Source organism: Pan troglodytes, chromosome 12, assembly GCF_028858775.2.
Source record: "Pan troglodytes isolate AG18354 chromosome 12, NHGRI_mPanTro3-v2.0_pri, whole genome shotgun sequence".
NCBI lineage: Eukaryota > Metazoa > Chordata > Mammalia > Primates > Hominidae > Pan > Pan troglodytes.
The window spans coordinates 117,118,763-117,141,158 of NC_072410.2; the positions used below are offsets into that span (position 1 = coordinate 117,118,763).

Below are 22,396 nucleotides of genomic sequence, written 5' to 3' on the forward strand. Positions count from 1 at the left end.
ACAGAACAGGAAGGTGGAGGGGTGAGAAATCAGCGAATGGTACAACACACACTTCTCAGGTGATGCTTACACTAAAAGCCCGGACTTTATCACTATGTAATATATCCATGTAACACAACAGCACCTGTAACCCCTAAATCTGTAAAAAGTATTTTAAAAATGCTCTGTTTCATTACTGCAAACAGCAATTCCACACATTCAGTTTTCACAAGGGTGAAATTTAGAGTGTAAGAAACGTGACTTCTCAGCCGGGCTTTGTTGCTGACTCTCTAACTTCTCCCCCACTACCGCCTCCGCCCTTCCTCTGTGCAGCAGCCAGGGGCTCTCTGTTGGTTGCTCTTATGGGGCTTCCTGGACGCAACATAGAGTGTTAATGTCCCTTTCCTTCTCTCTAGCCAAACAGCACCTTCCCCAGATTGCTGTATTGTTGCTGCTGTTCAGGGATAGGGTGGTTTTGTCATTTAACAGCCCTAATAAAGAAGACTCCATCTGGGTAAGATTCATGGAGGAATTTTTGTCCTGCAAGGAGGCCCTCGTGTTCCCTCCCCAAACAGCACATTGTTCTGGCTACGCATGAGCTGCCTGGACTTGAAAGGTACTGGGTAGCTTGGTAGCTTTTCTTCACCCTGGGGCTCTCATTCCAGCTACTGAGCTGCCAGATCAGAGGAAAACAATAGCAGGCAACACAGAAGAATCTTCTTTCTTTTAATATGTGTTCCCCATAGTCTGGGAAATAAGTTACATTTCCACTAATTGAGTAAGAACAATGGCCTCCATGTTTTCATGCAGCACATGACGATGTAGATGATGCTCTGACTTTATTCCCAGAGAGACTCCGTGAGTCAGGCAAGGGAAGCGTGCCTGTTCCTATTTCAGAGAGGAGGAAATGGAGGCTCCAAGGGTCTAGTTCACCTGTTCAAGGGGACACACAAGATAATGAAATAGCTGGTGAGAAAAAGTAGGTTGTCTAATAGTTATTGGGTTTTATTTCAATTACACCATGCTGAAATAAAAATAACTGCCTTCCCAAAGTAAAATTATTTTATGAAAAATGACTATACTGGTAATAGTTACCTATATTATAAATGCCTAGTACAAACCAGGTACATTCTTTACCCTGTTCTATTTCTCAAAACATTCTGGAAATTTATATTAGAATCTGCATTTTGTAAAGCAAACATTAAATCTCAGAGAAGTAAAGCAACATGTTGGAAGTCACAGAGCCAGCAGGGGAGAGCATCCGGGCTTATGAATGAGCCCCTGCTGTTTCTGATGCCCCACGCAGCCCCTACTGTGCACCAGGGAGGAGCTGAGACCCAGCACAAAGGTTTCATGGCCCCTTGGACACCTGCTGGCCATGTGACCCAAGCAATCTTCTTAACTTTGCTGAGTGTGTTTTCTCCTCTACTAAGGGCATAATAATGTCTCTGCCAACTGCCTTACAGGATTATTTTAAGGGCTAAATCCATTTATTCAACAAATATTCCTTCAATAAATATGCATTGAGTGCCTACTGTGTGCCAGCCACCATTCTGAGCTCTAGGAGTCAGTGGCGGACAAAACTGTCAAACACCCGTGCCCTCCTGGACGTTATGTTCTAGTAGATCAAATGAAGGAATCACCACAAAAATTATGTTGAGATGGACATTATTCCATTGCCAAAAGGTGACAGAAATAGCACGAGGACCCCTGATTTCCCAAATGTGGTCTATTCATATTATTCAGCCATGAAAAGGAAAGAAATTCTGATTACCTTGAAGACGTTATGTTAAGTAGAATAAGTCAGTTACAAAAAGAAAAATGCTGTATAAATACACTTATATGAGGTACCTAGAGTAGTCAAAGTCATAAAGACAGAAAGTAGAATAGTGGTTGCTAGGGACTGAGGGGACAGGAGTGGGGAATTATTGTTTAATGGGATCGGAGTTCAGTTGGGGATGTTGAAAAGAGTTCTAGAGACAAACGGTGATGACAGTTCCACAACAATGTGATTGTACTTAGTGCTACTGAGTAGTACAATTAGAAATGATTAAGACGTGTAAATTACATGTTGAGTACATTTTACTATAATAAAAAAAGTTGTTGAAATTTTAAAGCAATACAGACCTGAACGTACTAAGGTACTAACACTGTCTTCACTACTGGAAATCTCTTTCCCTGTCACATCTCCCAATTTTAGCCCTTCTTCAAGGCCCAGCTGAGATGCTACCACCTTTATCAACCTTTCCTGATCTTCCCAGCAAATGTAATCCCTTCTTAACTTGAGTTACCGAATGCCATATTCCTGGACCTGTTACATCCTTCTTGAGGGCAAAACCCCAGTCTGTTATGTGTCCTAACCCCGTAGCACCTAGCATAAGACTTTGCACATAGAAGGTCCCTGATGTTTAAAGGGTGAGTGAACAAATCAACAAATAGAAGTTAATTGCTCTGTCTTTGATATTATTGTAGCTTCAATAATCCCAGCAAGATTGTCAGTCTCAGTGAAGGCTTTCTGCAAAACCAAGACCTGAGCTCAAGGAAGCTGCTACTTAAAACCAGACATGAGAGTCAAAGACAATTATCCATTGAACAAGTACTTCAAAATGGCACTAGGCAAGTTTTACTTCATTGAAGTATCACAACCACTTTACGAAGTATGTAATGTTATTTCCATTCTACAGCTGGGTAAAGGCTTGAGGATGTCACACAGCTTGCCCGAAGTTCAAGTACAAGCAAATGGAAAAGCCAGGGTTGGAATCAAGTGACCCCACTCTATGCTTACCTACTCTCCCATATTGCCAATAAAATAAAGTCTATCCGACCTCGCCCCTAGTGGCTTTCTTAAAATGGTAAGTTAGTGTTGAGCAGAAGAACCTGTGGGCATGTTCGAGAATATTTGACTCAAAGGTTAGCAGTAGCTCTTGTGAAAGGCATGCTGGCATCTCTGCTGCGAGTGTGGGTTGTGGGGAGTAGATGAGGAGAACTGCTTCTCCATTCAATTAATTTTAGGTTCCCATTTCGTCACTTTGTGAAAATCACTGCTATTTTTATCAAATTTTCTGCAATTTTAAAAAAAATGATCTTAAAATGTCAAGGAGTTAAAAAAAATCTTCTCAAAATGGCCTTTCCTTGTGGCAAAAATTTCTAAATCTTAAGTGTACAGAATGTTGGGTGATAAGCCTGGCAGCCAACATTGGGAGCCTAAGCTAACATTTCATTTGTAGAGCAATTTCAAACTCTGTTTGCGGGACAGGGTTGCCCCAGGCAAAAAGTGACAAATGGGTTGGGAAATTAAGAGAGTGAAAGAAGTCCCTGAGCCAGAGATGGGCAGCACCGTCTGACAAGCAAAGTGGGGCAGGTGCCAACCACCGGCCGAAAGCCAAAGGCTCTGCATTATGAATATGGCAGCTCAGCAGGACAGACGTGCCCTGCCCTGACTCCACCATCCAAGCATGGGACTATTCTCAGAAAATGTCCAGGACCCGGGATAGGCCACTGCGGGCGGTTTCATTGTAGAAGCCTGCCGCTGAACTCAGCAAAGAAGGAAACTTCAGCGTTTCACCTGAATGAGTTCCTATGACTTCCCCTGGAGCGCAGGAAGGAGGCCTGAAGAAGACCTTTCTCCTGCCGGGAGTTCGGCTCTAGCCCATTTTGCTTCTCTGAGACCAGACCAGTGCTGTGATTCTGTTGGAAAACCTTCCGCAAATGCAGTGCCTGGGCTTCATCAGTGTTTCAGACCTTTGGTCCTAGCGGCTCACCACTGAATGCTTTCAGATTCCTCGGAAATGAGTTCACCCAACAAATATTAACTGAGAAATACTATGTGTCAGTCCCTGTTCTAGGCTCTGGGGTTAGGGAAGTCAAGAGAGCACTGGAAATACATACAGACATGAGTTTACAAACTCGTGGGGAGGAGAGAATAAGCAAGGAAAGGATACAGTAAATGAGGGTTAGAAAGCACTGCTGAAAAGAAGGCAGGCAAAGGGAGCAGGGGATGGGCTGGGGAGTGCCACAGCTTCACAGGGTGGGTGGGGTCTCCCTCAGGAGGAAATATTTCACCAGACTTGAAGGAAAGGGGTAGGATAACAGGGCACCTGGGGAATGAGTCCTAGGCAGAAGGGAGAGAGAAGTAAAGGCCCTGAGGTATCCTGTGGCCAACAGGTGCAAAGAGCACACAGCAAAAAGGCAAGAGAGTCCAGGGCAGATGGAGAAAGGGTGGCATCTTAAGATGTGATGTGAGAGATGCAAGGAGCACAGAGAGACTAGGGGCTGCAGGGCATTGCATGGCTGAGATGCAGTGAGGCACAGAGAGATCAGGGCTGCAGGGCATGACATGGCTCAGATGCAACAGGGCACAGAGAGATAGGGGCTGCAGGGCATCACATGGCTCAGATGGAACAGGGCACAGAGAGATCAGGGCCGCAGGGCATTGCATGGCTCAGATGCAACAGGGCACAGAGAGATCAGGGCCACAGGGCATTGCATGGCTCAGATGCAACAGTGCACAGAGACAGCAGGTCTGCAGGGCATTGCATGCTCAGATGCAACAGGGCATAGAGAGATCAAGGCTGCAGGGCATTGCATGCTCAGATGCAACAGGGCACAGAGAGAGCAGGGCTGCAGGGCATTGCATGGCTCAGATGCAAGGGAGCACAGAGAGATCAGGGCAGCAGGGCATTACATGCTCAGAGGCAACAGGGCATAGAGAGACTGGGGGATTCAGGGCATTGCATGGCTCAGATGCAACAAAGTACAGGGAGATCGGGGCTGCAGGGCATTGCATGGCTCAGATGGAACGATGGAACAGGACACAGAGAGATCAAGGCTGCAGGGCATCACATGGCTCAGATGCAACAGGGTACAGAGAGGGGGAGCTGCAGGGTATTCTACAGCTCAAGCTTTAGGGAGAGGAAAGGATTGAAACAGCAGAATGACTTAATCTGACTTGTGTTCTCACAGGTCACATCAGCTACCTGCTGTGTGGGGCTTGGGCCTATTCCTGAGGCTTCAGGGATAATTCAGGCAGGAGATCATTGATCACTGTGACTTGGACCAATAATGGTGACTTGGGCCAGAATGACAGTGATTGGAATTTCAAAATATATATTGCAAGTACAGCCAATAGGGCTTGTCCACATATTGTATGAGAAAATGAGGATTCAAAAGTTATTGTTTGGCTTGACTCACTCGACAGATGGAGTTGTCACCAGTGAAATGGGGAAGACCATAGAAGATAAAGGCCCACGGGTGGGAGACGAGGAATTTAGCTTTGCTCACGCTAAGTAGATGTTTCTTAGAAATTCAAGGGAGAATATCTACTAGGCCAATGAACATACGAAACTGGATTTTGGGGGTGAGACTGGGGCTGGAGATGGAAAGTTGGGTGTTGTCAGCAGATTGAAGGTATTTAAACAAGTAGAGACAGATGAGGTCACCAGGAGAACAAGCCAGGTAAAAGAGAAGATGTTCAAAGTTGAACTTTGGGTCACTCCAATGCTAAATGGTTGAGAAGATGAGAGAAGCCAACACAGGATGCTAAGAAAAGCATCCACTGACTTAGAGGCAAAACCAGAGGAACATGGTGCCCGGAAAGCCAGGTGAAGAGCTTTCCTGGGGGCAGGAGTAGCCGGTTGGGCCAGGCAGTGCTGCTGAAGCTCAGGATGTAGCTGGTGAGCCCACCCTTGGACTCAGCAGTGAGAGGCCACTGTGACTTTGGAGGAGCTTCAGGCAGTTGTAGGATGATGCTCTGATGGGAGCAGGTTTAAAAGGAAACAGGAGAGAAGAACTAGAGAAGGTAAATTGAGACAACTCTTTTCAGGAGTTTTGTTTTAAAGGTAAAACTAAATGGGGTTGTAGTTCAAGGGAAAATAGGGTAAATAACATGATTTTCTTGTTGTTATTATTGTTTAATTATTTATTGAAGAGAGCAGAAGGAAAAGGATGTTTGTGGGTTGATGAGAATGCTCCAATGGAGATGAAAAAGTTTATGATCAGGAAATGGGAGAAGTGTCTGCAGCAATGTCCTGGGATGGGTACCAAGGGATGGGTGGGTCCAGAGGAGGGGTGCACCTGAGACAGGTAAAAGGTGGGCCCTTTTTTGTCTGCAAGAACAGGATCCACATCCTGGCAGGGAAGAGAGATGGGCCATGAGAGCTGGTGAGAGGTTTTCATGGCTGCGTCACTTTTCCCAGCCAACAAGGAAATGAAATCATTGGTTGCTGATGTGGAGGATGGAGGAGGATGTTCAAATCTGCAGGAGGGGTATGAAATAGTTGTCTAGCAGAGGAGAGTGAATGGCCCTGGCAAATGCTGGGTCACTATCCGTGCCCATTTGAGGTTAAAGATCATGCATTAAAAGTGGGTCCAATTCCAATGGCCATACTGCTTTACTCCAGGACATTCCACTGCCAGGTGACGGGGTGTCTAAGAAAACCCTTGAAACCTCTAATGTTAATAATAAAAACCAGGATATACTCAGATGAAGAAGGGTACAGCTTTTCAAAAATATTTATCTGGATGTAGGGCTTAACAGTTTATGTGAACTTGAGTGTGAGTTCATTTTAGAAACAAGTGAGTTGCTGATGCATGCGGCCATCTCATGATAGCTGGCTCATAAATGACACAGAAAAACGTCCGTGGAAAGTCCAACTGCTGGGATGGACAAAACATCAAACCAAGTGTATGGAGATTGTGTTTTCGATGCCACATCTGGCCATCCAGGGTGGTGCTGTCTCCAGCAAATCATCCCACCTCTCTGATTTTCAGGGCTTTATCTAAAAATGAGAAAAATTGAAGGTGACCGTGTCCTGGCATTAGCACTGAGAGTCTCTGGGAAAACCTTCAGCCCAGGTTGTGCTGAGACGGTCATTCCCTCTTCTCCAAGAGTATTGAACCAGAGCAAAGAAAGGAACTGGAGATGGAACTGGGGATCCACAAACCAAAAAGCTGTTATTAGGGTTCACTGGGCCAAGCCTGGCTGCCCTTCCAAGAATAGCTTAAAGAGAAAAGCAGAGGAAAGCAACCTCCTAACTGTGGCTCCAGGCGCTGCCACTCATGGTGGAGTTGATGTGGGGTTCAATGAAATGCAAGAAACAATCGAGTGAGTTTTTCACAAAGTGATTGTGGTCCATTTAAACTCCAGTCCTTCAAGACTGTAACCTTCTGCTTTTCGGCATTGAAAGTTTTTTCTTTTATGAAAAGAGGGCAGCTTGTTTCTTAATTCTCTTATTTGGCAAAAGGCGGAGTAGTCAACTTTATGTCTGTCCTCCGGCTTCTTCGGCACATTTTTCTGCTCTGAAATCCACAAGGCTGAGAACCCATGCCTTACAGTCCATGATAAGCTCTGGAATTTACACAGCTCACCTGTCTGCCCCAAACATGGTTCTGCCTCCCTCCCAATCCCTGAACCACCTGAGGTGTGCTTCTGTGAGGAGTTGTGGAGTTGTGGCTGCCCGGGCGTTCCGACAGCCCCTGCAATCTGTCCTCCTGACACACTTGGCTTTTGAACTTTAAATAGGCTAGGTCAGGTCACTTTCCATACAAAAATACTCATTTCTTTGAACTTCTCTCACAGATCCAGCAAGACCACATTCAGTGGCATTCAGAAGATGCCTTCAAAGCTGGCCCTTTGTATTGGGCCTTCTTCTTTTCAGGTATGTTATAAAAGTTGGTTAAGTTAATCAAAAAATATGTTAATTTTCTGCATTTAAATAACTTTAAGGCTAGCCTTAGGTGAGGTGGGCTCAGAATTCAATTGCAACCCTTTCTGGAAAACAAAATCCTTCCTCCTGACCAATCTTCAAGGAAAGGGGAGAAGAAAAGAGAAAAGCAAAAGAAAACCTGCAAGCCCTGGAGTATTTACTAGATGGGAGTTGGGGGGACTGAACCTTCCATTTGATCTGCAGATTGAAAGTGTAAGTGAGGGTATGTTCAGCCTTATTGTATACATGAAGGTCAGGAAGTGCAGGCCACTTGCTCAAAATCACACAGCTAGCAAATGGCTGAGATTTGAAACCAACAAAACAAAGCCACACTCATCCAAAGGGGCTTTCCTATGATCTGTGAGACACATTTATCTAACAGTTTCTTGTTCTCCTAGCATTTGGGTTTATTTTGGTTATTTGTTTTCCTCTTGAAGCAAATAGGGTTGCCAAGAACATTGAGGGTGGCAAAGGCTTCAAAACATTGAAGGTAGCAATGGCTCTTTGCTCTTTAAATTGTCCTTTGGATTTTGGTGTCTCCAGAATCCCACAAGACGATGTTTCAGGCCCAGCCAGTACTCACCGAATGCACATTCACATCTAGCATTCTGGTGAGCATAGTGAGGCTGCCCGGGGAGGAGTTTGAAAGAGCTTTTAGATAAGTTATTTTGCAGGGATTGTCTCTAGCTGACTCTAGAACAGCATTCAAAATGCAGAAACTCTCCCTGATGAAAGGCTCATCTAGATGTCATCCCCAGCATACAAAACAAATTAGCCTGAAAATACCATAAAGTAAGCACCTAGGCTATGCTTTATTCCTTCCCTTAGCCATCATTTTAATCCGCCTCATATCACAGACGAGTTTCTGAGCTCATCAAGTCCTCCAGGCAGCTTTCTGGGTCCCAAACAACCCCCTCGCTGGCAACAAACAGCCCAGCCAATGTTCTTTAATGTCCTATGGTGTGTTGGGGCCCAGCATTCTGCCAAGTCCCTACCAGCATTTCCTGTTTTAATCCTCACTCTAACCTTAGAGTAGGAACAAATGTGATCTGAATATCACGGATGTGAAAATTTAGGCTGGGAAAGGTCTGTGGAAGTGCCTAGGATAGGAGGATAGCGCATGCAGAAGTGGCTTCAGGCCGAGGTGCTCCTGCCCACAAAGCCCAAAGCTCTGTAACCTGAGAATCCAGGCTGCTCCTCTACCTTGACACTATGCAATGCAATCTGCCTGGTCCCTCTCAGGCTTCCCTTCCCAGTGCCTCTGATGGCCACAGTCCTCCTTCGTGATGTGGTGTCTCAGGTGAATCTCCTTCAGTGGCTCTCCTCACCCTGGGGCCACCATGAGAGACCCCTGTGGAAACTTCTCCCTCCGTGGCTGAGGCTTCTCCTGTCTCCAGCTCAGATTTCCTCACAGGTTTCAGAGGAGCGCCTCTGCCTCTCACAAGCCCACACGGTCTCTTTTGCATCCTCTTCTTCAAGCATCTTTCTTTCTTTCTTTCTCTCTTTCTTTCTTTCTTTCTTTCTTTCTTTCTTTCTTTCTTTCTTTCTTTCTTTTTCTTTCTTTCTTTTCTTTCCTTTTCTTTCTCTTTTTTTTTTCCCCAAAGCATCCATCATCTTGGGCTCTGGCAGCAGTGATAATCCTTTCTCAGGAAATCTCCCACAGTGTCCAGGACAGAGGCTGAGAGTGGAGGCCAGAGATTTATGAGAAGAGAAGACTAAGGAGTAGAGGGCAATCCTAACCCAGGTCACAAACCAGGACATACCTGTCTCACCTGCCTGCATGCTCTACTACTAGGGTGGCAGGGCAGGGGCTGGACAGGCGCCTGGGCTGCAGGTGAGGCCTAGGCCTCTCCCTATCTTCACCAAGAGGTCCTGGCACCAGGAATCTGATTTGTAACAAGCAGGCCAGGTGATGCTGATGCAGGTAGGAGGCACATTGCACTTTCTGAAGCGCTCAGGCCTTGGCCACAAGAATCCTGCAAACAGCAAATCAGAATGCCCCAGTGCACTGGCAATACAGTCCTACAGCCTGCCACTTTTCAATTCCCTCCTCTTATAAATCTCTGGCCTCCACCCTCAGCTTCTCTCCTGGAGACTGTGGGAGATTTCCTGAGAAAGCCTGATCACTTCTGCCAGAGCCAAGATGAAGCTTTGAGAAAAAATATAACATGACAGTTGAAGAGGATTCAAAAGAGACCGAGAGACCCAGTATATTGAACAGGTACCCAGGGCACGTAGCTGCTTGGGAAGGTCTCATAAGGAAGAGATGGTATGGGATGAGAGAGGATTCCGGGAGGCTATCTTAGGAGGCTTACACTGAGAGTCAGGTCATGGAGGCCCAATTGTCTCATCTGCACCCTGCACTTAACAACACCCCCATTCCAAGTTGGTCATGAGCAGAGAGAAACCCCTTTGCATGAGACCTGGCACATATTATAGAAGGAACTCCATAAACTTCCATCAAATGAAGCAAAAATATCAAGAGCTTCATGAAGGGTACCATGACAAATACAACTTAAAATTGTGTATTATTAGTTTTATTTTGAATAATGTGCTGTGACATTCAAGTGTATGTTTGTTTCTATTTGACAACTAAAATAGACAAGTCTGTTAAAGGAACAAAACAACACTTTCTGTTATACTGACAATGATAGGAGAATGATCCAGGTGAAACGCAATATTTTGCCAAAATCGCTCACATTTGAGAGGGCAGGAAAATTCACAAAACTTCACATAAAGAAGGGCTTCTTTGGGTGTGTGCACATACCAAGAGTCTAACCTCCAAAGGAGTTTTGCCCTGTCAGAGAGGAAGGAGAAAAATCCCTCATCTTGTTTTGGCTTGTGCAACCAGGCAGTGTTGGGATCTGGGAAAGAAAGCCTGTATTTATGCTCCGCCTTCAACTGATTTACTGTAAGTGACAAGCCAGCCTAAAACGAGGAGCTCTGTCTAGCAAGGTTCCCCACCTTGCAGCTCCTGCTTGGCAAAGACTAGAGAGCATTACCTGGCAGATGGATTCCAAATGCAATCTGCAGAGTCCCTCTCAGGCTTCCCTGGAGCAAGAAGGGGAGGAACCCCGCTGATTTCATACTTCCTGGATGTGTGGCCAGCAGGCCTCCCATGTCAACAGAGGTGGTGTGAGAAGAAGCCAGATGAACCACAGATAAACTGCAATTGGGATCGTTTACTCCTGAGAAATTAAAAAAATGTATGCATGTTATAGCTGTCTCAGTGATAATGTATACTTTCAAGTCACAGCTCAATGAATGAGAGTCTCTCTGAGTGAAAGGTTCTGTGTTTTAGGGGTTGGGAGATGTAAAACTGGAAAGAGAAATATTTTTGTTTCTTTGTCTACTCTTTTTTTTTTTTTTTTTGAGACGGAGTCTCGCTCTGTCGCCCAGGCTGGAGTGCAGTGGCGCGATCTCGGCTCACTGCAAGCTCCGCCTCCCGGGTTCCGGCTAATTTTTTCTATTTTTAGTAGAGACGGGGTTTCACCGTGTTAGCCAGGATGGTCTCGATCTCCTGACCTCGTGATCCGCCCGCCTCGGCCTCCCAAAGTGCTGGGATTACAGGCGTGAGTCTTTGTCTACTCTTAAGCCTGAAGTATACTTGGCCACATAATCATCTACTCCACCAAAAAATAGATTTGCAGCATTTTGCTTCTCCATGTCCTTACAGCTTCATCTGCCTTCCTTCGTGGTTCTCTAGAGAAATAAGTCTTTTAATCACTTATCCATCTATTTAAGCAGCCATTTATTTTTTCCCTCATTTCTTCATTTACATAACACATATCCATGGAGCCAGGTTTGTGTGAGCTGCACAAAATACGTTGATGAGCAAGGGAAGCATCGGGCCAGTGCCTCTCTGTCCTTATTTTGTTAAAGGAGATGGACAATTGAGTAAGTGATGTAAGTCAACCCGAAAAGTGAAAAGACATAAAATCAAGTGCAGTGTTCTATAGAAAGCTCAAACAAGAGCATCAAGCCCAGTGGAATGCAGGCAGGGCGCGTGGCATGGATGGAAGCATTTTGGAGAAATGGACAAATAAGGTAAGACTCGAGGGACAAGTTTGCAGTAGATGCTAGCCAGTCTGTAGACAAAGAGAATGGCAAATACCTATCCTCAGCTTCTGAGCAACTAAAACAAGTTCACCATGTGGCAGCAAGCCTGGCCTACAGAGACAAAGCCAGGAAGCTGAATGGGAGCCACACAGCAAAGGCCTGAAGGCTCCCATAAATCTAATGAAGGAGTTTGGACTGAGGGTCGTGGGGAGTTTTTAAGGGTCTGAAGCTGGAGCACGGCTTGGTCAGGTTTGCATTTGGAAGGTCACTGTACAGCACAGGAAAGGTAGGCAGCAAAGCAAGAGGCGGTCTCAAGGGTCTGGAGAGAGGATCTGCCTGCAACCTGAACAAGAGGGTGGCACAGAGATGTCAAGAAATAAAGGAGAGCAGGAGTGGGAGCCGGGAGGAGAGCCTTCACACATGCCAGAGGCTCTGCTGCCTGCGGAAGCAGAGGATGGAAGGAGGCTGGGTTGGAGAGCTTCCAACAGCAGCATTTCTCAGCCAGTCTTGGCCAGGCTGCAGGGTGTCCTGGAGCAAAAAGAAGCCCATTGGAGGAATCCTACGGGGCATGGACATTGCTGGGAGCAACCAGGGAGGGAGCAACCAGGGAGGGGATGGTCTGAGGGTGAGCCCACAGCACACTGAGGCCTGGCAGCAGCTGGGGGCAGCTACTCGGCTCCCAGCAGTGGTCATCTCCTGCGGGGGAGTGAGATAGGAGTGGTGAGCTTGCTTCCATGGCTGTCTTCATGACACCTGGGTCTCATCCCTGCCTTGGGCACCGGGGGAGGAGTGGTGCCATTTATGGAGAAGGAGGATAATAAAGAAAAGGCACATTTTTCAGGGGACAGAGAGGTTGCTAATGAGCTCAAATTGGGCTATGTTGAGTTTGGGGATGACTTTGAGAGCAGAACGTGAGCGGGCAAGTAGAACCATGCACGGGGAACCCAGGAAGAGAGGTCTGGGCTGGGAAGACATTGTGGGGAAGCGTGTTATGAGTAAAATGGGATTGCGGAGGGAGAAGAAAAGCCAGAGGCAGAATGGGTAAGGAGATCTTCATTTAAAGACTGAGCAGAAAACAAAAAAGCAATAAAGTGACCTGAGAAGAAGGCCCTAGATAAGCAGGCCATAGTCAAAAGGAAGAGTGGAAACACCGGCCAAATGTTCACAGCAGCCAAGAACAATAAGGATTTTAAAGTACCCTTTGGATTTGGACACGCAGAGAAAGCTCCAACACTTTGGCAAGAGTGTCTCAGGGTGGGGATAGAAGTGAGACGTCAGGTGAGGAAGAAAGAGCAGAGTGTGTAAACATGTCTGAGAAGCTGACGAGAGAGAATGTGGTGACTAGAAGGGAATGTGTTCTGGGGACTTTGAGGTTTGAGTTTTTTTCTTTTATGTTTGCTGACACTTGAGATATGTGCTTAATGGCAGGAAGGAACCAGTATGCAGGGAAAGGTTGAAGATTATAGAAAAGGAAGATAAAAGTGAATCCAGAAAGGTGTCAGGAAGGGTGGAGCTTGGACCCAGATAGAAGAATTAGCCCCAGCCGGGAAGAGAGATGCTGTTTCCACTGCAAGAGCAAAAGAAGCCCAAAGGGAAAAAAAGTTTTCCATCTTTGGGAAAATAGGTGGATAGAAATTGCACCTTATGGTTTCCAAGTACTGTGACACACCCGAAATGATCTGTTGACAATGGGGAGATAGGTGGCCAGCTCTACAGGTGGGCAGAATTAGGGATGTTTTTGCAAGGTTACCATGGACACAGAAGTGAGAGCCATCCGGGGACTCTTGGGAGATGGCCAGCAGCTGTGAGGACCAGCCACCAGTCTGCACAGGAGATAGAGTCCTGCTCCCTGGATGTGGAGTTCTGTGAACATTTCCTTTGATAATAGTGATAATTTAAGAAAAGTCAAACTCTCCATAGTACCATAAAATCATGTGTTCAAACTTGCTACTTGATCCAATCTCCTACCCTTATTTCTAATGAATAGAAATACATTTACATGCTTGTGAAACTGTAGAATGAGGTTTTGAAACTGGCTAAACTACCTCTCAAGTCTTTTAAGGCAACATCAGGGAGATGTTGGATGCCCCTTAGTAATACATATTGCAAAGTCCTGTCCCTGAATCACCTTAGCTGCTAAGACACCAACTGGGTAACTCTCTTTATGCACTGTACATTGCAAGTCTTAGGCATTCATTAGTTTTCCATTAATTAATGAACCTAACATGTATTTATCACATCTAGGCATTGAGGTGACAGGAGTGGGAGAGAAGTCGGGAGGCAAGAATACAAAGTCACAACTCAACACTTAACCTAAAGGAGAAGCACCTGGGCCACTGTTGAAGAGAATCAAGTGACAAGGTCACCAGTAGCAGCCACCACGCCTTGGTGCTGAGACCTAGAAAGGATTCTCTGGCACATGGAGGACTCTGAAAGTCAGTTTACAAATGCTGATTTGTACCAGCCCCCGTATCGTGCTCCAGCATGTGCTCCTTGGAGGGGAAAGTTACACTTGCTTGAGAAGCCATATTCCAAAATAAGGGTGGGACGCTTGCTACCAGCAGAAAGATTTTCAACTGCCAAGGCCTCTGAGCCCTGCTGTGATGGCATGAGGCTTAGAGAGAACTTCCATGGGAGAAGATACTATAGACTAAGAGATATGCATTTAAAAGAATACAGCCAAAAACATTCTTCGTATTTCATATTTACATTTGTGAACCACAGGGCTCGGCGCGGTGGCTTACACATGCAATCCCAGCACTTTGGGAGGACAAGGCAAGTGGGTCACTTGAGACCAGGATTTCAAGACCAGCGTGGCCAACATAGCGAAACCCTCTCTCTACTAAAAATACAAAAATTAGCTGGGTGTGGTGGTGCACACCTGTAATCCCGCCACTCAGGAGGCTGAGGCATGAGAATCACTTGAATCCGGGAGGCAGAGGTTGCAGCAAGCCAAGATTGCACCACTGCACTCCAGCCTGGGCAACAGAGTGAGATTCTCTCATAAAAAAAATATTTTAAAAAATAATAAATTTGTGAACCATTCCATGTGATTTATCATTGGCTCTGAACACTCATAATTGATCCTTTACTCTGATGTAATATGCTCTTAAACACAGATTTTCTGAGTTTTGAAAAATTTAACACACATTCTTAATATTTGTCCTTAAATATTGAATACTAGATTATGTTGGAATATTACTCAAGAACACCTCAGTGTCAAAAATGTTTTAAAATGTGATAATAGTGCATATTTGAAAGGTAGCTAGCAATAACATTCAGCATGCTCCATTCAAGGAGAGTGAAAGCTGCATGTTTTAAGGGAAAGGTGGAGCCTCGACACTGACAAATGGCCGTTCCCTCTAATGTGATTGTAATATTTACCTTCCCCACCCCTACTCATTTTTTTTCATCCCCAAAGGCATCCAAGTGCGTAGTCAGTGTATCAGGTGAGGTTTAGACATTAACTTTTTTTTTTTCAAAGTTAAAGAAGTATTAGGAAGATCAGAGAAATGAATGGAAAGAAAATAAAAACAAGACTATGGATTTATATGGTATGTCCCACAGAAAGTCAATTGCTACCCTTTGATAATTGCATGTGGCACTAAACAGGCCCTTCTATACTCACTTCCATTTCCTCCTCGGCCACGCCCTGTGAACTGGGGATATTACTCCCATTTGACAGATAAGAAGACCAGGCTCACTCGGCCAGACTAAGCAGCACCTTGCGGCAGAACGTACATTTGTTTGACAGCATCAACCACCATTCTTCTGCAACAGCGTGCTGTCTCCTTTATCTCAGCTTATTGACTTCTCCAAACATGCTCGTCAATTAAGAATAGCTCTCCTTTTTTCAGCGACGACCTGAATACATTCATTCTCAACCTTTAATATTCGGTTTAATCACAGCCTTCCCTGGAAGCCTTCTTGGGTTGCTCCTGCCCTCCCGGGCTAATCAAATCTCTCCCAGCTGCTTTGCATCCACCTTGGTTGCAGCTTTATCCACACTGTGGTGAAATTAATTAGTTTCTGTGTCTGTCTACTATTTCATGCTGCTTACAAGCCTTTTGTGGACATTTGCAGACTGAAAGATTGATGAAAACAATGAATGAATGAATATATTTATTTTGAAATAAAATGTACAGAATTCAGTAAGTATAAAAATTTGAGAAAAATTTCTTTACAAGTGAATTAGTAGAGGCCACTGCAGAAACGGCTTGTCTAATTATGGTTGCAAAGCACCATGAGAAAGGACTCTTGAGGTGGCATTTATTTATAAATGGATCCTCAAGCAAATTCTAAAGTACAGTGGCCTCTGCAATAATAAGCCCCTGCTTACGATTATCCTGAGCAGTTCACTTCAGGGGCCTGGCTGGTTTTATAATGTAAAACTGAGAAAGCAATGAGCCGAGTTTTCATCCCTAAATCCAGCTGATAATTTTATCCAGATGTTGCTTTCCCCTCTTGCTAAAAGTCCAGATTCCATATTGTTTGATGAATGTTTGGTGAATGTTGCCTAATTGTGTAATGCAAATGCATGCTGTGAGTAAAAGTGGGTCATTAGCTTGAGTAAATCTTCAAACCCCCAAAGTATCTAAAGAAGGCAAAAAAAAAAAATGGCATGCCCATATTTAAGACAAGATTTCAAAGACTGCATTTTCCTGTAAAAGTCAAAATTGGCCATCAGGATAACAAAATACCCCATCTGCCAAATTTGTATTAAATTGATGAGGTCATCTCTAAGGAAGTACCAGGTAAACTTTTAGCTAATCTTAGTTTGATAACAGTGATCCAATATTGAGCCTTTAGAAGTCTGAGTAATGGGCCCTGGATTCTTCTGTGTGAGGCTAATGGGCACTTACACGCTAATGTTTCTGTAGCACTTACTGTACACTGTGCATGAGCGGTGGGACCATAAAACCCTGCTGCTGTTTTCCTGCTCCTGGAAATAAATGTTCCTTTTAGGGAAAACTCTTTTATATTTTTAATGTCTAGCACCACACAGTTATACCTTATTAGTGCGTAATAATGGCTAGTCATTCTAACATGAATATTTCTTCAACAAAAATTGTTATAGGAGCTGGGAGTTTCTCTCTTTTTTTTAAAAAAAAAAATCACAATATTGTTTCTCCGTTTCTACAAAAAGTGAACAGATGCCTGGCTTGTTTTTGCAAAGTTGCCACTTTCTCATGCACAAAAGGAAAAAAAAAAAAGAAAAGCAAATTTACATTTCCTAGAAGTTCACCACAGAGACAAGGCGATCATGTCGAGTAAGAGAGATAGCTTTTTAAGTAGCCTTGTTAAACACACACACACACACACACACACACACACACACACAGGCACACGTGACCATGCCAGAAATTCAAAGGATCCATGCTAAGCAGTCTGCATTTTGCCCTAAAATCTTTGAAGAAAATGAGCACTCTAGTTGTCGCAGGGAAGCCTTCGGAGAACCCTGATTTAGTATAGTTCCTCTCTGCAGAGAGTCTCCTACCTCCTGAGTCATAGGCCTGGATTTTCATGAAGAAAGTGGAGGGCCCGCTGTGACTATCGCCACACCCAGGAAGGGAGCACATTGACTTGATAATAATATTTCAGCTGTTCCAATATCCGAGGACAACCGACTGTCTTTTCCCAGCATCAATATCTAAAATATTCACCCCAGTTACAAAATACTCTAAGACTTGCACACGGAAAAGCAAAAAAAAACAAAAACAAAAACAAAAAAACAAATGGTTTAAAAAAAAAAACTAACACTAAACAGAAAGGAGGAGAAGAATCCACTGCCGTAAGACAAACACCTCTAGGTTTTCAGTCCAACGGGCTCCCGGGCACTTCCTTTCCCAGTCGCTTGGTGGGAGCACTGAGGAGCTTGGTGAATGCTCCTTTTAGGTACTGAGTGCTCAGTTTCCTCAGCTGCCCTCTCTTGTTCACCTACAAACTGGTGTTGGCAGTATCGGGGGTGTATTTACAACTGGGCCAAGTGACTGCAATGAAACGAACATCTAGATAAGGGCTACTGCAGCGTCTGATACATGTCACTGCATCGACATGCATCCAGGTGTTCTTCCTGAGGAAAAGCCACGCCAGCAGCACAGTGATGGAGCCACCCAGGACTGCTGGGGGTGCAGGCCGTCATGACAAAGGACACGTCCAGGGCAGATGCCACAGATTCCCAGTCACACCTGGGCTGGATCACCTCCAGCCAGACCCTGGCTAACAGGGAACAGTGAGTCCCAGAGCCTGGGACCTGCACACCAGGCCACACTGGACTTTGTAAGGGTCAAGTGGCAGCAGGGTCCTTCTCCCACCCGACACTCCCATGGCTGGCAGAAAGAACAGACACAGCTGCGTCCCCAAGCCCGTGGCAGGGCACTGTGAGGGCCCAGGGGCAGGCCAGGTGCCTCGAGCTGGGAGTGGGAGTGGGGAGGTCCAGATAAAATCACTTGGATTATTACACAAGCAGCATTGATGTGGAACGGCTTGTTTCCTGGGCTTACAGCACTCACACCTGCCCCACACCTGCCCGCCACATTCTTGGACATTACAAGTCCCCACACCTGCCCTCCACATTCGTGGCTGCTCTAAGAGCTTGCAGAGGGTTCTCCATCCCTGCCGGATGAAATATCCAGCTTTCCCCTTCACTTTCTCTAGTCCCTGTTTACAAACCAACGCAGGCCCCCCATTGCCTCCCAGACCCATTCGACTCAGAATGTGCTGTCACTTCTGGCCATCCTTCCGGACCTAGCTGCTGCTCTCCTCTGTCTGAGCTCTGCTGAGCCAGTGACATTCACAAAGCCTGTCTGGCCCGTCATGCACCTGCACTTCCCATGCTTGGGGTCAAGGAAGCCCCTCTGTAAGTGGAGAAGGCCATTCCCTCTCATCCTTCTGGACGTCTTCCCTGGACAGAATCCAAGCCTCCCTGTATCAGTTTGCTAGGATTCCACATCACAGTAGCATAGACCTAGGGACTTAAACAACAGAAAAGTGTTGTCTAGCAATTCTGGAGGCTGGAAGTCTGAGATCGAGGTGTCAGCAGTGTTGATTCCTTCTGAGACTGTGAGAGGGACTCTGTTCCCAGCCTCTCTTCCACCTTCTGGTGGTTTGCCGGCAACCTTTGGTGGTCTTTGGTGTGTGCAAGGACCATTCCGGTCTCTGCTGTCACCTTCACATGGCGTCCTCCCTGTGCATGTGTCTGTGTCCAGATTTCCTCTTTCCATAAAGACACCAGTCATATTGGTTTAGGGGATAAAACTTAATGACCTCATGTTAACTTGATCACTTCAAAGCCCCTGTTTTCAGATAAGGCCACATTCACTGAGAGTAAGAACTTATCTTTTAAGGGGGACATACTGCAGCCCATAAATTCTACCTTTTATTCTTTTTTTATTATATTTTAAGTTCTGGGATATGTGTGCAGAACATGCAGGTTTGTTACATGGGTATACATGTGCCACGGTGGTTTGTTGCACCCATCAACCCGTCATCTACATTAGGTATTTCTAATGCTCTCCCTCCCCTAGCCCCCCACTCCGCAACAGGCCCCCGTGTGTGATGTTTCCCTCCCTGTGTCCATGTGTTCTCATTGTTCAACTCCCACTTATGAGTGAGATCATGCAGTGTTTGGTTTTCTGCTCCTGTGTTCGTTTGCTGAGAATGATAGTTTCTAGCTTCATCCGTGCCCCTGCAAAGGACATGAACTCATCCTTTTTTATGGCTGCATAGTATTCCATGGTATATATGTGCCACATTTGCTTTATCCAGTCTATCATTGATGGGCATTTGGGTTGGTTTCAAGTCCTTACTATTGTGAATAGTGGTACAATAAACATACGTGTGCATGTATCTTCCTAGTAGAATGACTTATAATCCTTTGGCTATATACCCAGTAACGGGATTGCTGGGTCAAATGGTATTTCTGGTTCTAGATCCTTGAGGAATTGTCACATTGTCTTCCACAATGGTTGAACTAATTTACACTCCCACCAACAGTGTAAAAGCATTCCTATTTCTCCACATCCTCTCCAGCAACTGTCGTTTCCTGACTTTTTAATGATTGCCATTCTAACAAGGTTGGAGGTTAGAGATGGTGTCTCATTGTGGTTTTGATTTGCATTTCTCTAATGACCAGTGATGATGAGCTTTTTTTCATGTTTGTTGGCCACATAAATGTCTTCTTTTGAGAAGTGTCTGTTCATATCCTTTGTCCACTTTTTGATGGGGTTGTTTGTTTTTTTCTTGTAAATTTGTTTAAGTTCCTTGTAGATTCTGGATATTAGCCCTTTGTCAGAGGGAAAGATGGCAAAAATTTTCTACCATTCTGTAGGTTGCCTGTTCACCCTGATGATAGTTTCTTTTGCTCTGCAGAAGCTCTTCAGTTTACTTGGATCTCATTGGTCAATTTTGGCTTTTGTTGCCATTGCTTTTGGTGTTTTAGTCATGAAGTCTTTGCCCATGCCTATGTCCTGAATGGTATTGCCTAGGTTTTCTTCTAGGGTTTTTATGGTTTTAGGTCTTATGCTTAAGTCTTTAATCCATCCTGAGTTAATTTTTGTATAAGGTGTAAGGAAAGGGTCCAGTTTCCGTTTTCTGCATATGTCTAGCCAGTTTTCCCAACACCATTTATTAAATAGGGAATCCTTTCTGCATTGCTTGTTTTTGTCAGGTTTGTCCAAGATGAGATGGTTGTAGATGTGTGGCATTATTTCCGATGACTCTGTTCTGTTCCATTGGTCTATATATCTGTTTTGGTACAAGTAACATGCTGTTTGGGTTATTGTAGCCTAGTAGCATAATTTGAAGTCAGTCTACCTTTTATTCTTTCAGATGCTATACTCATCCTACCTGGGCATCCCCACGTCCTCCCTCCTCGTGACTCAGATCATCATGTTTAACTCTGCTACGCCCAGGCTCACAGAACATGGAGTTGTTTCATTTTGTGATTCCTGCCCCACTTCTCCGTGCACCCTCCAAGGGCTGGAACAGCCAGGACATATGTGCCCTACACAGGGGCTACAGGTAGGTATGCAAAAGAAAAAATAATTGTTAAATCCACCTATTGTTTTGAGTTCTTCTGATCTTCAACTCAATGTTATCTCCCTTCTAAGATTGTAAACGCCTTCAGGGAGGGATCCTCATCCTCAGCTTTTCTCCCATGTCCCACAGTACTGAGCTAGACATGGACACTGGAGGAAGCCAGAAAAAACAGAATTTTTCCCATAAACAGACCCAAGGGGATGCTGGATCTACCTTTATGCTCATTCTGCAAAAGTTTCCCAAGGAAACAGGGTGCATTATTTCAGGACCATGACTGCATCTTTCATAGAAACGAGGGAGAGAAGCCCCAGTGACTAGCCTGATTTCTCCTAAAGTTCACTGGCCTCTGAGAATAGAATTTTCCTTTCTGGGACTTCTCAGAAAGCACCCTGCATCCAAAAGCACAGAGTAGGTATTTTTCTAACTATATTTGTCTTGCTAATCCCTTGACCCTTCAAGTGAATCTTCAGTAAACAATTTTTAGCATTTAAACAAAAGTAGCCAGTGTCACTAAGTAATTTTAGGCCAACTCTCCAAGACAGAGCATGTGACTCTGGGAGAAAAAGGCGTTTCCTGGCTTTAATGAGTAAGTTGTCTGTTTTCAACAAACTTTCATCTCAAGTTTCAAGGTGTGCTTGAGATTGAAATGACAAACATCCTGTACTTTGTCCTATGGCTACACCTTCTAATGGAGACAGGCACAACACAACACAAGCAGATGCTTTCTTTATCTGGCCCAGGGAAATGTCACAAACGGGCACTTCCTGCTGTTGCCGTGCACGTGGAATTGTTTAGAAAGCATCACTCCTGGCTCGGAGCAGTGGCTCACGCTTATAATCCCAGCACTTTGGGAGGCTGAGGTGAGCGATCACCTGAGGTCGGGAGTTCAAGACCAGCCTGATCAACATGGAGAAATATCATCTCTACTTAAAAAAAAAAAAAAATTAGCCAGGCGAGGTGGTGCATGCCTGTGATCCCGGCTACTTGGGAGGCTGAGGCAGAGGAATAGCTTGAACCCCGGAGGCGGAGGTTGCGGTGAGCCAAGATTGTGCCATTGCACTCCAGCCTGGGCAACAAGAGCGAAACTCCATCTAAAAAAAAAAAAAAAGAAAGAAAGAAAGAAAGTAAAAAATTATTACTCCTGGTCCCAGTCCCTGGTCACCACGGCTGTGGCTTTCACATCCAGTGTACATCCTTCCTCAGACTTACACCTCCTAGGGGAGGAGGAAACAGGGAACCAGGAAATGGAAACATGGTTCCATGATTGTTATTCTTAAGTAAAAATGATATTGCGATATAATTCAGACCATAACATTCACCCTTTTAAAGCATACAAGTCAGTGGTTCTCAGTATATTTCAGTAAATATAGGGCACAGGAACAGTTTTAGAATGCTTTAGAATATGTTAATACCCCAAAAGAAGCCCTGAACCCATTAGCAGTCCTTCCCTATCTCTGTCCCTGGCAACTGCTAATCTACTTTCTGTTTCTGTGGATAAAGAAGAAGATTAGCTTGAGAGATCAGCTTGTATATTTAATGCTATGCTCAGTAAACAAGGACAAAATACAAAAACCTGGCACTAATTCAGTTTAATTTTCTAAGCAACTCATTCTGTG

General features: G+C 44.9%; 1 long non-coding RNA gene across 1 annotated transcript; it reads right to left on the reverse strand.

Annotated features, from left to right (window-relative positions):
• Positions 1-688: 688 nt before the first annotated feature.
• Positions 689-15,804, reverse strand: LOC134807840 (uncharacterized). The gene is made up of 3 exons (XR_010149218.1): positions 15,627-15,804; positions 10,685-10,870; positions 689-912 (listed from the first exon to the last, which is right to left on the reverse strand). It is a non-coding gene; the product is annotated as an uncharacterized LOC134807840 (long non-coding RNA).
• Between the last annotated feature and the right edge of the window lie 6,592 nt (positions 15,805-22,396).